The 12,823-nt window shown below is 47.8% G+C and overlaps 1 protein-coding gene across 1 annotated transcript in view; it reads left to right on the forward strand.

Annotated features, from left to right (window-relative positions):
- The first annotated feature begins 9,331 nt into the window (after positions 1-9,331).
- Positions 9,332-12,823, forward strand: part of sfxn3 (sideroflexin 3) — a 70,154-nt gene continuing 66,662 nt past the window's right edge. Inside the window, exon 1 of the mRNA XM_070876503.1 lies at positions 9,332-9,562. The gene's annotated coding sequence lies outside the window, so the exon portion shown is untranslated. The remainder of the gene's footprint in view (positions 9,563-12,823) is intronic.

The raw sequence follows: 12,823 nt of genomic DNA on the forward strand, positions 1-12,823 counted from the left end.
ACTGCGCGTCGCAGCGCGTGCATGTCAGGACGTGGGGCGGGCTGGAGCTGCAGTCACATGGCTCTGGGCAGCCAATCAGGTAAATTATGTTCTCATTCATAATAATGCCATAAGTTATATAAATGCAAGTCTTTCTTTTCTTTTTGAAAAAACTGCTGATAAATAGTCTTTTCGGTTTACATATGTTGACGGACGAGTGTTTTTTCATTATTTTTAAATTTCATTTTAGATTTCCAGCTGGTCCTTTTTGATTTCATTGCTTATTATGCTCTCTTTAAGTAGATAGCTAAATCTATAGGTTCCTTTTGTCTGTCCTGACTGAGGAGTGCAATAAAGCATCAAACTTGGACATCAGCCATAGCTCATTGGTAGCACTTTTGCCTCCGAGCCACAAGGCTGTGAGTTTTAAGAGCCACTCCAGAGACTTGGGCGCATAATCTGAGATGACATTTCAGTGCAGTACTGAGGGAAAACTGCACTATCTGAGGTGCCGTCTTTTGGATGAGACATTAAACCTGCCCTCTCGGGTGGATGGAAAAGATCCTATGGCACTATTGGAACAAGAGCAGGGGAGCTCTCCCAGGTTCCTGTCCAACATTTATCCCTCAAACAATATCACGAAAAAGAATGAGATTATCTGGTTATTCTAAGAAATGGACTGACACGTGGAACAGCTGTGGGACTGTAATGTCTGTAAGCTTGTAATGTTTGTAGCTCTACACTGTGGATGTGGATGTATTGTGTGCTGCAATTGTATAATTAATAATTAAACAGAACCAGGCAGATTTCCGGAGGCTTCAGAGAGAGCTACCTGCCATGTTAGGAGCTGTGTGTGCTGTGCTCTGTGAATATATCACTATTGGCGGCGAGATGGGATTTTTAGGATGAGTTAAAGCTTAAATTTTGTTGGGGAAGGTTTCAGCCAGCCGACAGAGAGACTTTGGAAGTTTCTGTCTTTGGAAAAAAGCTACAAAATCCGAGGTAAAATGCAGCACACGGTGTGAACAGCTAGAGATTAAAATGGCAGGTGTAATCGGACATTTGGGGGAAATATAGACACGACCTGGAACGTTTTAAAGTGTATGTGGATTGGCTAGAGATGTATTTCATTGCAAATAACAGAATCGAAGTTCCAGACAATGCAATCCAGAACCGGGCTGTGTTGGAACAAAAGAGAGCGATCTTCTTATCGGAGGCAGGTCCGGCATTATACAAAACCCTTGGAAATTTGCTTGTGCCTGATGAGCAAAAGGACACAACACTTAAAGAGATTGTAACGAAGCTGAAGCAACACTATAACCCCAAACCGTTAGAAATTGCTGAAAGCTATCATTTCGGGATTCAGAATCAAAAGACTAATGATTACATCGTAGCATTAAAAAGGTATCGATGCACTGTAATTTTGGAAACTTTCGAAACCGAGCATTACGGGATCGTTTTGTTTGTGGGATCATAAATGATGCAATCAGAAGGAAGTTATTGATGATGGATGACTTGACTTTTGAGATTGCTTGTCAGACAGCGAGGTCGATGGGCATGGCCGAACAATATTCCCGAGAATTAAATAATAATTACGGTCGTCAGTCAACCAAAATAAATCGCCTGCAGGTTCAAAGTAAAAGACGTGGGGGCCCAAATTCTCAGAAACTGGACATTCTAACAGAGCGTCGAAGTCGTGCTACAGGTGCCTGGGACAACACATTGCTCAAAGTTGTCCATACGTGAAGGCAGAGTGCTTCTTCTGCAGAAAGACTGGGCATCTTGTGAAGGCATGCCGACTGAAGGGTAAACCAATTTTTAAAGCTATGAGTCCAGCATTCAAAGCTATGAGTAGAAATCCCAAGAGACTACATAGCATGGAAGAATAACAACAGGACGAGGAGATGTTAGAGTTACACGTCATCAGGAGCGCGAGGTTAACGGACAGCGATTCGGAAAGCATCAAAACCCACATAGATGTTGGGATTCAAGGTACCAATGGAAATTGACACGGGTGCATCCATGAGTGTAGTACCGGAGTCGCTGTACCTCCAACAAATTGCGTGATTTTCAACTGGAGAAATCCAAGATAGAGCTGCGAGGCTACTCGGGAGAGAAAATTCCTGTGGTATGTCGTATCACCGTACTGGTGAAATATAAAGATCAATTTCAGAACTTACCTCTAATAGTAGTGAAAGGAGACAAGTCTGCCTTACTAGGAATAAATTGGTTGAGCTCACTGAAGCTGGATTGGAGTAAGATTTTCTGTGTGGAAGCGAGATTTTCATCAACGGATGAGGTTATCAAGAAGTATCCAAAGGTGTTCTGCGAAACAGGCAGTCCAATCCAACTCTTCAAGGCGAGTGTTAGGGTACAGAAGGACGCTAGATCGGTTTACTACAAGCCACGTTCCGTACCATATGCACTCAAGGAGAAAGTTGAGCAAGAACTCAAAAGACTAGAGACTGAGAACATTATTTCTAAGATAAATCGATGTAATTGGGCTATACCGATTGTTGTTGTACCTAAGTCTGATAGTAAGGTAAGATTGTGTGGTGATTATAAAGTAACCATAAACCAGGTTCTAGAGGGTAATGTCCCCAATACATTGCTGAATATAGAAGATTTGTTCACAACACTGACAGGTGGTCAGATCTTCTCAAAACTGGATCTTACGAATGTCTACTTATAGCTTGAACTAGATGAGGAGTCCAAGTTATGTTTGACTATAAATACTCATCTAGGCCTATATCAATTTAATTGGCTACCGTTTGGAGTGTCTTCCACCCCGGCCATATTCCAAGGAGTGATGAACCAGATTTTGCAAGGTATTGAAGGTGTAGCGTGTTATTTAGATGACATACTAATTTCAGCACCAAATAGGCAAATTCATAATAACATATTGAATGAAGTCCTCAAATGGCTAGAGAAGCATAGAGTATGAGTGTCTGCTTGTAAGTGTGAGTTATTTAATAACTCATTGGAGTAGTTAGGGTACAGAGTAGACAAAGATGGTTTACATCCAACCATGGAAAATTTGGATGCAATTAGAAATGCACCCACTCCCAGGAATGTCACTGAACTTCATTCATTTTTGGGTCTTTTGAACTATTATGGGAAGTTCCTACAAAATTTGGCTACAGTATTACATCCACTGAATGAACTTTTGAAAAAACAGGTCCATTGGAAGTGGTCAAAAGAATGCGATACAGCATTCAAGGTGTGTAAAAGCAAATTGGTAGAGAGCACCATGTTAGTTCACTATGACATATCTAAGGAGATTAAGCTAGCATGTGATGCCTCTCCATATGGAGTTGGGGCAGTAATCTCTCATGTACTACATAATGGGGAGGAGAGACCAATTGCTTTTGCTTCACCACTCTCAGTGCCAGTGAGAGTAATTATGCGCAAATTGAAAGGGAAGCTTTGGCATTAATTTTTGGGGTCAAGAAGTTTCACAAATACATGTATGGTCATAAGTTTACCATCGTTACAGACCATAAGCCCCTAACAGCAATCCTCCATCCAAAGTCCCCAGTCCCAACATTAGCTGCAGCCCGAATGCAGAGATGGGCTTTGATTTTGTCAGCATATACATATGATATTGAATACAGACGATCAGCTGATCACAGTAATGCTGATGCAATGTCTAGATTGCCTTCCCCATCACAAGTTACACCCAATAGGGAAGAAGTCTTTAATTTTTCATACATTGATGAACTGTCAGTCAATGCTGACGAGATTGGTAGAGCAACCAAACGTGACCCAGTGATGTCAAAGGTGTATGAGTATATTGCAAATGGATGGCCAAACTAGGTAACAGACAAAGATACACATCCATTCTTCATTCGTAGGAATGAATTATCAGTCGATAAAGATTGTATCATGTGGGGTGCAAGAGTGGTTATACCAAAGAAATTCAGGTCCAAATTATTAGGAGACCTCCATGACCAGCACCTGGTGATGTGCTTGACCAAGAGTTTTGCACGCAGTTATTTCTGGTGGCCAGGTCTTGATAAGAATATAGAATACATCGTAAGTCAGTGAACGACATGTCAATCATCACCAGTACCATTACAGCCATGGAAATGGCCTCCCAGGGTGTGGCAAAGGCTACATATTGATTTTGCTGAGTTAGAAGGACAACAATTGTTCATTTTGATGGATAGCCATTCGAAGTGGGTTGAGGTGTTTCCAATGTGGAAAATAACAAGTAAAACATTGGACATTTTACGAAAATTATTTTCTTCATTTGGCCTCCCTGAAGAAATTGTTTCGGATAATGGACCACAATTTCGTTCAGAAGAATTTGCACAATTCACGAGCAAAAATGGTGTGAAACATACCAAGGTTCCACCATACCATCCTGCTTCGAATGGTGCAGCAGAGCGCACTGTACAAATTGTAAAACGTGCCCTCATAAGACAAATGTTAGATCCAAATCCAAGGAAATGACAGTTGTCATTGGATCACAAATTGGCTAATTTTTTGATTACATATCGAAATACTCCTCATACAACTACTGGTAGAACACCAGCAGAGTTGTTTCTCAAACGACAGCCACGAACCTGATTCTCGTTGTTAAAACCAAATTTGGCACAGTCCATAGAAGAGACACAATTAAGACAGAAAGAGAATCATGATGGAGGTAGAGTAAAAGAGAGAAGTGTGAAATTAAACCAGAAGGTGAGAGTGAAGAACCATCATCATAAATGGTTAAAGTGGTTACCAGGAAGAGTGGTGAAGATATGTGGTCCTCGCACATATTTGGTAAAGATGTTTGATAATGGACAGGTTTGTTCATATTGATCATATCTTACCTACAGACATGGAAGGAGTTGAAGGTGGGAATGATTCAATTATTTCTGACTCATCAGATAGTTTTGATATACCAGTAGCAAATCCTAAATCCAATTTACTGGAAACAAATCCAGAAGAGAATCAGAATGAAAGTCTGAGTCCGAGTCAGGAAAACAAAGAGCCTGACGTTAGAGTGAATTCAAATGAAAATCAAGGAAATTCCGTGGAGGAAAACATTCCTCAGGATGAGCCTCGAATGAGTGTGAAATCGACACCATGTTTGGAAGGTTCTGTTCGAGAGCGAAGGTATCCTCTTCGAACAGAAAACAAGTGGTAAAGTTAAATTTGTAAATAGGGGGAAAAAAATAAGTCTATATCCTGTGTTATATACAGAAATAAAAGTTATGTATGATGTTTGTTATGATGGCTTCTTCATTAAGGAGGGAGAAATGTAATGTCTGTAAGCTTGTAATGTTGGTAGCTCCACACTGTGGATGTGGACGTATTGTGTACTGCAATTGCACAGTTAATAATTAACCAAAACCAGGCAGATTTCCAGAGGCTTCCAAGAGAGCTGCCTGCCATGTTAGGAGCTGTGTGTGCTGTGCTCTGTGAATATATCACAGGTACACAGATAGTTACTCTCATGTTCATGGCTGAGGCTCAAATTCCAAAAATGAACAGAAAGAACATGGGCGTCAATCATCCTCCATCATCATCACACAGAATATGTCAGCATCAGATAAAAGCTACCAACGTTCAAACATGAAAGTTACAGTTGAGTTTCTGCTGACAGGATAAGGGAAAAAGGCACCAAACGTAAATGACTTAGCAAGAGGTCAAACAGAATATACGGAAAAAGCGATCAACTTTTCTTTACTGCAGTCAGAGGAAGACGGGATGATCTGGTCAAATTGAACCTAGAGGACCTACATTCAACACGACATAACCACTTGTGAGCAATTGTTTATGTATAAGTTAATGATTATTGTGATTATTGTGTAAAGCCATAGGTTTTTATTTGAGCATAGTAGGTGCAAGAAGTACTGATCAATTGTAATAATGTCCTGGTTTCTCATGCTGCTGCCCAACCTCCTATTCCATATTGCTGCTTTGTTCCAATAGGACTTTTCCAAGCCTCGAGAAGCTAAGTTCACGTCCGGGTGTCTCTGGAGATGGAACAAGTAGGATCCACCGGTTCACTTGATGTCTTCCACGACTGGTGGGCACCGGAGGGACTGGAGTGCTTCATCACTCCAGAAAATAACATTTTGCTTGAATTTGTTAAGTTTCCTTTAATTTTGGTTTAAGTTACAGTTTTATTAGTTGTGCCCCTTTAAGAAGGGGGGCACATGCTTCCTTCTAATTGCCAAGGCTTCTCTGGCAGGACCTCCCAAACCCGCAAGCTCTACCACCTATAAAGAGAAGGGCAGCAGACGCATGGGAACAACTTCAGCTGCAATTTCTCCTCAAAGTTACACACCATCCGGACCCAAGTTACACGCCATCCAGACCGGAATATATCGCTGTTCCTTTATCGTCGCTGGGTCAAAATCCTGGAACTCACTCCCTAACAGCATTTTCACCACAAGGACTGCAGCGGTTCAAGAAGGCGGATCACCACCACATTCTCAAGGGCAATTAGGGATGGGTAATAAATGCTGGACTTACTGGAATGGCGAATGGCAGACAACTGGTTTAGCCTTTCACCGCCAGATCTGGCTCGACCACATAAAGCACTATCAGGTCCTGCTCTCGTCTGCCAAAATCGCTCACTATTCCAGAATCATTCTGGAATGTAAAAATAAACCCTGTTCTCCACTCCAAACCATCTTTTTAAACCCCTCTCCCCAACCTCCACCCTCACCTTCAACAATAAGTGTGAGGAGCTCATGGACTTCTTTGTCTCTAAGATTGAGACCATCCATTTGGCTGCCTCTGCCTCTTTCCTTCCTTCCCCTAGTTCACCAGGCCAAACTTCCTCTACGAAAGCCCCCTGCCCTCACATCTTTCTCCAGTTTCTCTCCGATCTCCCCTCATGACCTTTCCGAGCTCACCCTGTCCATGAGACCCACTTCCTGCTTCCTTGACCCTATTCCCACCAAACTGTTGACCACCCAACTTCCTTTTCTGGCTCCTATGTTAGCTGACATTGTTAATGGTCCACCTCTCCCACAAACCTGCCATCATCACCTCACTCCTCAAAAAGACAACCTTCGATCCTTCCATCCTTGCAAACTTCCGTCCCATCTCCAACCTCCCTTTCCTCTCTGAAGTGGAGATTAAAATAATTGGCCTCGACATAGTCTGTTAGGAATCAAACACAAGCAGGTTTATTTTACTTGCAAGGGAGAGTCGAGCCTGTAAGTCAGCTCCTGCTGAACTATCCACACTCGTTCTCACTGAACAAAGAATACGCAGTTACTCAGCCTATCATGACCAGACATTCAATACATATGACATACATATATTGATTTGAATGGACTAAAGCCCTTGTCACTCAAAGCAAAGATGATTTCTATCCCGCCTATTCTTGGTACTTTTCCATTTTACGGTGTTTCAGGATCTTATTTGACCTTTGCTTGTGCTGGGTACTGTTTTCGCTGATGTGTTGGTTTGCGTCATACCATCCCCTTCAAACAAAGTACAGATGTACAGTTCTCAACCTAATTTTTGCCTTTATGTGTTCATGTCTAATTATATTTCGGTGTGACCTATTGTCTCACGTCACTCTTCAAAGTCCTTGAATGTGTTGTTGCCTCCCAAATCCATGCCCATCTTTCCCACAATTCCATGTTTGAATGCCTCCAATCCGGTTTCCGCGCTTATCGAAATGGCTCTCATCAAAGCATCAAAGTCACAAATTACACCCTTCGTGACGGTGACAAAGGCAATTAATCCCTTCTCATCCTTCTTGACTTGTCTGCAGTCTTTGACATGATTGATAACACCATCTTCCTCCAACGCCTCTCCACTGTCGTCCAGCTGGGTGGGTCTGCACTTGCCTGGTTCATTTTTATATATTTAATTGTAGCCAGAGAATCACCTGCAACGGCTTCTCTTCCCGCCCCCTGCATCATTACCTCTAGTGTCCCCAAAAGATCTATCCTTGGCCACCTCCCATTTCTCATCTACATGTTTCCCCTTGGCAACATCATCCGGAAATACAGCGTCAGTTTCCACATGTACACTGATGACACCCAGCTCTACCTCATCACCACTTCTCTCGACCCCTCTACGGTTTCTAAATTATCAGACTGGTTGTCAGTTCTGGATGAGCAGAAATTTTCTCCAATTGAATATTGAGAAGACCGAAGCCATTGTTTTTTGTCCCCGCCACAAACTCTGTTCCCTAGACACTGACTCCATCCCTCTCCCTAGCATCTATCTGAGGCTAAACCAGACTGTTCGCAACCTTGGTGTCATATTTGACCCTGAAATGAGCTTTCGACCACATATTCACAGCATAATTAAGACCGCCGATTTCCACCTCTGTACCATCGCCCGTCTCCACCCTTGCCTCAGCTTATCCGCTGCAGAAGCCCTCATTCGTGACTTTGTTATCTCTAGACTTCACTATTCCAACGCACTCCTGGCTGGCTTCCCACATTCTACCCTACGTAAACTAGAGGTGATACAAAACTTGGCTGCCCGTGTCCTAACTTGCACCAAGTCCCGCTGTGCTCGCTGACCTACATTGGCTTCCGGTTAAGCAACGATTCAATTTCAAAATTGTCATCCTTATTTTCAAATCCCTCCATGGCCTCACCCCTCCCTATCTCTGTAATCTCCTCCAGCCCCACAACACCCCCCCCCCCCCGAGATATCTGCGCTCCTCTAATTCTGCCCTCTTGAGTATCCCTGATTGTAATTGCTCAACCATTGGTGGCCATGCCTTCTGCTGCCTGGGCCCCAAGCTCTGGAACTCCCTGTCTAAACCTCTCCGCCTCTCTTTCCTCCTTCAAGACGCTCCTTAAAACTTTCCTTTTTGACCAAGTTTTTGGTACCCAGTGCTAATTTTTACCTACATGTCTCGGTGTCAAATTTTTTTATCGCTTAATACTCCTATGATGCGCCTTGGGGCATTTCACTATGTTAAAGGTGCTATATAAATACAAGTTGCTATATAGATACAAGTTGTTGTTGCCAGCAACACCTACATCCCAGGAATTATTTTTGTTTTTTGTTTGTTTTCTTTGAGGATGTGAACTGGAGATCTGGCATTTGCTGGGATTGAGAATTCCCACCTGTTGACAGGCAAGGAGAGCCTGGTGACAGAAGCAGTGCCACTGAATTGTGAATGGAGCAGGATGACCTCCCGTCTCCAGGGTTCAGCGTAGCAAACAAGCCAATCAGGCTCCTTGGTTACCACCCCTGTGACGACGCCGCGCGCTGCCGGCCGATCGAATTTGCTGGTTGGTCGGTACCGCTTTGATCCCGCCCTCTCGGGCACCCGATTGGTTGGGCGGGAGCCGCCCGCCGCACGCGATTGGCTGGGCGGGAGCCGCCCGCCGCACCCGATTGGCTGAGCGGGAGCTGTCAATCAGGAAGAGTTAGGTTGCGGCGCGGTTGGGTGAAGTGAGGGTCGCAGGGGCGAAGGTGTAAGGAGGACGTTTGTTAGGCGGATCAGCAAGTACCTCAAACCCCCAACACTACCCGGGAGTCCGGTCAGCACTCTGATCCTGGCTGGGCCAACAGGCGGCGTCCCAACCATCCAGTTTAACCTCCGAGCTTCAGTCACCTTCTGCTCACAGCCACTGGATTCACAGCCACCAAGATCCAGGTCGGTGATTGGAGGGTGGGCCGGTACAGCAGGAGCGGCGAGGTGTGAGGGGAGGGAAGCGAGTGAGGGGGAGGCGAGTGGGGGGTGGGGGGGAAGCGAGGGAGTGGGGGGTGGGGGGGAAGCGAGGGAGTGGGGAGTGGGGGGTGGGGGGGAGGTGAGGGAGGGAGGAAGGTGGAAGGAGCAGCGAGGGAATGTGGGTGGGGGGCAGGAGCGGCGAGGAAGGGAGTGGGGGATGAAGGAGCGGCGAGGAAGGGAGTGGGGGGGGGGGTGAAGGAGCGGCGAGGAAGGAAGTGGGGGGGGGTGAAGGAGCGGCGAGGAAGGAAGTGGGGGGGGTGAAGGAGCGGCGAGGAAGGGAGTGGGGGGGGTGAAGGAGCGGCGAGGAAGGGAGTGGGGGGGGGGTGAAGGAGCGGCGAGGAAGGGTGTGGGGGGGGGTGAAGGAGCGGCGAGGAAGGGAGTGGGGGGGGGGGTGAAGGAGCGGCGAGGAAGGGAGTGGGGGGGGGGTGAAGGAGTGGCGAGGAAGGGAGTGGGGGGGGTGAAGGAGCGGCGAGGAAGGGAGTGGGGGGGGTGAAGGAGCGGCGAGGAAGGGAGTGGGGGGGTGAAGGAGCGGCGAGGAAGGGAGTGGGGGGGGGGTGAAGGAGCGGCGAGGAAGGGAGTGGGGGGGGGTGAAGGAGTGGCGAGGAAGGGAGTGGGGGGGGTGAAGGAGCGGCGAGGAAGGGAGTGGATGGGGTGGGGTGGGGGGGGAAGGAGCGGCGAGGAAGGGAGTGGGTGGGGTGGGGGGGGAAGGAGCGGCGAGTGGGGGGGGGGGAAGGAGCGGCGAGGGAGGGAGGGAGTGGGGGGGGGGGGAAGGAGCGGCGAGGGAGGGAGGGAGTGGGGGGGGGTAGGAGCGGCGAGGGAGGGAGTGTGGGGGGGGGGAAGGAGCGGCGAGGGAGGGAGGGGGGGGAAGGAGGGAAGGAGCGGCGAGGGAGGGAGGGGGGGGGAAGGAGCGGCGAGGGAGGGAGGGGGGGGGAAGGAGCGGCGAGGGAGGGAGGGGGGGGGAAGGAGGGAAGGAGCGGCGAGGGAGGGAGGGGGGGGAAGGAGGGAAGGAGCGGCGAGGGAGGGAGGGGGGGGGAAGGAGCGGCGAGGGAGGGAGTGGGGGGGGGGAAGAAGCGGCGAGGGAGGGATTGTGGGGTGGGGGGGGAAGGAGCGGCGAGGGAGGGAGTGGGGGAGGTGGGAGGGAGTGGGAGGGGGGGGAAAGGAGCGGCGAGGGAGGGGGGGGGAAGGAGCGGCGAGGGAGGGAGTGGGGGGGGGGGAAGGAGCGGCGAGGGAGGGAGTAGGGGGGGGGGGAAGGAGCGGCGAGGGAGGGAGTGGGGGGGGGGGGAAGGAGCGGCGAGGGAGGGAGTGGGGTGGGTGGGGGGAGGAGCGGCAAGGGAGTGGGGGGGGGGAAGGAGCGACGAGGGAGGGAGTGGGTGGGGAGGGGGAAAGGAGCGGCGAGGGAGGGAGGGAGTGGGTGGGTGGGGGGGGCGCGAAAGGAGCGGTGAGGGAGTGTGGGTGGTGGGGGAGGAGCGGCGAGGTGTGTGGGGAGGGGAGAAGGAGCGGTGAGAGATTGTAGAGCGATGTGATCGGGGCCCGTGAGAGGCGTGAGTTTCGGGGCCCAGAAAAGGCGAGGGCCCAAGGGCAGCACGGACCAGCCCACACTAGTCCCTGCCTCTGGACCAAGACCTAGCTCTGTCAAGCCCGTGTGGTGGCTGGTGTGCAATGACCACGAGACGTTAAAAAAATCTACGCACAGACATCTTCCACCCTTCAAGATGTAGTTCGGGATCCAGAATATTAGGCCCTTCATTGAAACACCTGTGAACTCATCACATTTTGGCGTGGAATCAAGTCATCCTTGATTTGATGGACTGCCTATGATGATGATGATGCTTACAGCCAGAGCCAATGCACAATGCCCTTCCCTGTAAAGCTTTAAGTCACTGAGTTATTAGCTATGAGGAAACATATTTTAGCTATGAGGGAAGATTAGGATAGGCTAGGTTTGTTTTCTTTGCAACAGTCGGCTGAGAGGAGACCTGATGGAGGTTTAAACTAAAAAGGCAGGGGGATGGGAATCTATGCAGGGAGGCATAGGGAAATAAAAAGGGCCTGAAGCAAATGGTCAGAAGCAGAAAAGCAAGAGTGGAGGGCAGAGAAATCAAGGACAAAAATCAAAAAGGGCCACATTACAATATAATTCTAAAAGGACAAAGAGTGTTAAAAAAGCAAGCCTGAAGGCTCTGAGTTTCAATGCGAGGATCATTCGTAATAAGGTGGATGAATTGACTGCGCAGATAACTGTTAACGTATATGATGTAATTGGGATTACGGAGACATGATTCCAAGGTAACCAAGGCTGGAAACTCAACATCCAGGGTATTCAATATTCAGGAAGGAAAAGGAGGTGCAGTAGTGTTACTGGTTAAAGAGTAGATTAAGACAATAGTAAGGAAGGACATTAGCGTGGATGATGTGGAATCTATGGGCCCAAGTTTCCACACGATAAAAAACTGGCGCCCCTCCGAGCTGGGCACCCGTTTTTCGCGCCTAAAACGGCGCCGGAAAAAAAACGCGCGATTCTGGAGCGCTTTGCAGCTCCTTGTCTGTTTGGCGTGGCGCCCAGGGGGGTGGAGCCTACACTCGCACCGATTTTGTAAGTGGGAGGGGGCAGGTACCATTTAAATTAGTTTTTTTTCCTGCCGGCAACGCTGCATGTGCGCGTTGGAGCGTTTGCTCACGCGCAGTGTGAAGGAAACATTGGCACTCGGCCATTTTTGTAGTTCTTTGTAGCTGTTTAATTTTTGAACATTTTTTAATAAAAGCACATTGCCATCAGCACTGAGGCTTCTTGCAGCCTTCTCACTGTCTCCTCCCCCCCCCCCCCCCGTGGGAACGAACGGGCGCCTCCTTCCCCCCCCCCCCAAAGCGGGAACGAACGGGTGCCTCAACTTGTGAGGCTGACTGCAGCATTCTCCCTGGCTGAAGCACTTTCACACAGGTAGGAAGATGGTTTATTTAATCTTTTCTTTGCTTATAAATGTTTATTCAGGTTGGATTTATTTGTATAATATTTGTAGAAGTATAAATAAGGATTTATTGTAGAATTTAATGACTTCCCCTCCCCCCCCCCCCCCCCCCACCTCGTTCTGGACGCCTAATTTGTAACCTGCGCCTGATTTTTTAATGTGTAGAACAGGTTTTTTCAGTTCTACAAAAATCTTCACTTGCTCCATTCTAAGTTAGTTC

Source organism: Pristiophorus japonicus, chromosome 3 (assembly GCF_044704955.1).
Source record: "Pristiophorus japonicus isolate sPriJap1 chromosome 3, sPriJap1.hap1, whole genome shotgun sequence".
NCBI lineage: Eukaryota > Metazoa > Chordata > Chondrichthyes > Pristiophoridae > Pristiophorus > Pristiophorus japonicus.